Below are 1,706 nucleotides of genomic sequence, written 5' to 3' on the forward strand. Positions count from 1 at the left end.
ACTACCAACCCTGTTTCTATAACTGCAAGAAAAATATTGAGAAGTTCATGAAGACAATGCATGTATTTAAGAGAGTTAAAATTTTTACACTTCGTATGCATAATGTAGTAGTTGCGTCTTATATAAATTAAAATGCATTGTTACAAAGAGAAAGGCTCAGCAGGAACTCCATGTGTGTTTTCCTTCCTTTGTCTCACAGTAGGTGAACAGCAGACAACATGACCAACCACACAGTGGACACAGATTTCTTCCTCATGGAATTTTCTGACAAAATGCAGCTCCAAGTGCTCCAGGGATTTCTGTTTCTGCTGATTTACTTGGTGTCCCTCAAGGGGAACCTTCTCATCATCATGCTTGTCACTGTGGAGAAGTGTCTTCACACCCCCATGTACTTCTTCCTGAAGAACTTGTCCTTCCTCAAAGTGTGCCTCATTTCAGTCACAGTCCCAAAGCTCATTCTCAGCTCTTTGTCTCACAGAAGTGTGATCTCATTCCCAGGATGTATGTGTCAGGATTTGTTTGTGATTTTCTCTGCAACATCTGAGCTTTTCCTCCTCACAGCCATGTCCTATGACCACTATGTAGCCATCTGTCGCCCACTACACTATGATTCCTTCATGAACAGAGCAGTCTGTGTACAGATGATAGCTGTGTCTTGACTGTTTGGAAGTCTCTTTGGGGTCTTATATTCACATGGTACATTCTCTTTGTCTTTCTGTGGCTCCAGAAAAGTGCCACAGTTCTTCTGTGATGTCCCCTCTCTTCTGAAGATTTCTTGCTCAAAGATGCATGTCACCATTGACATAAGTCTGATCTTTGGAGTCATGTATGGGTTTTTCTGCTTAGTGTCCATAGGGCTTTCATATATTTGCACTTTCAACACAGTGCTGAGAATTCCCTTGATACAAGGGAGGTCAAAAGTCTTCTCTACCTGCATGCCCCATCTCATAGTCGTCAACACATTTTTAGTCACAGGTGCCACTGCCTATTTGAAACCAGTTCCTGATTCCCCACAGCTTTTGGACTTTTTGATATGTGTTTTCTATTTTGTGATGCCTCCATGTATGAATCATATAATATGCAGTTTAAGAAATAAGGAAATCAAAGCAGCTTTGAGCAACATTTTATGGAAACTTGATTATTATGAGTTATATTGGCAGAAAAGCAGCCATACTATGTAGAAAGGCAACATAAACTGTGTTTTATATTTAGCTGTGTCATTATTTTCAATTATACATGTTCATTGTGATATGCAATGAGTTCAGTGTTTTACTTTCTTTAAATAATAGTTTTAAAACTTCTAGAAAGGGGTTTACTAGTTCATAATCCTGAGTCAACTTCAATTATCTGATAATCTGCTTGAGGTGGGTATTTGTTAAAGTGCATCATGCAATTCTAACCTCTGAAGCAATGTGGCGGACTTCTGAATGATGTAAGAAAACTGTGTAAGAAAACTGTCCTCTTCAAACTACTTGAGACCACTTGATTACATTTCTTCACACTGAAAAAATCTTTGCATTTATGATTAAGATAATATATTTGGACTCAGTAGATTTTCCAAGTATTTACAAAAAGAAATCCAAGTCCACAAGGATTCACAACAGAATTTTACCAGACATTCTAAGAAGATTTACAACCAATAATATTTACATTATTCAAAAAGATACAAAGAGAGAACTTCTAAATTCCTTCTATGAAGTCATTGC

General features: G+C 37.6%; 1 pseudogene; it reads left to right on the forward strand.

The window, feature by feature from the left end:
• The first annotated feature begins 218 nt into the window (after positions 1 to 218).
• On the forward strand, positions 219 to 1,181 carry LOC115071991 (annotated as a pseudogene).
• Positions 1,182 to 1,706: the final 525 nt, after the last annotated feature.

The sequence above is a fragment of the Nannospalax galili genome, unplaced genomic scaffold (assembly GCF_000622305.1).
Source record: "Nannospalax galili isolate Female #2095 unplaced genomic scaffold, S.galili_v1.0 scaffold2900, whole genome shotgun sequence".
NCBI classification, from domain to species: Eukaryota; Metazoa; Chordata; class Mammalia; order Rodentia; family Spalacidae; genus Nannospalax; species Nannospalax galili.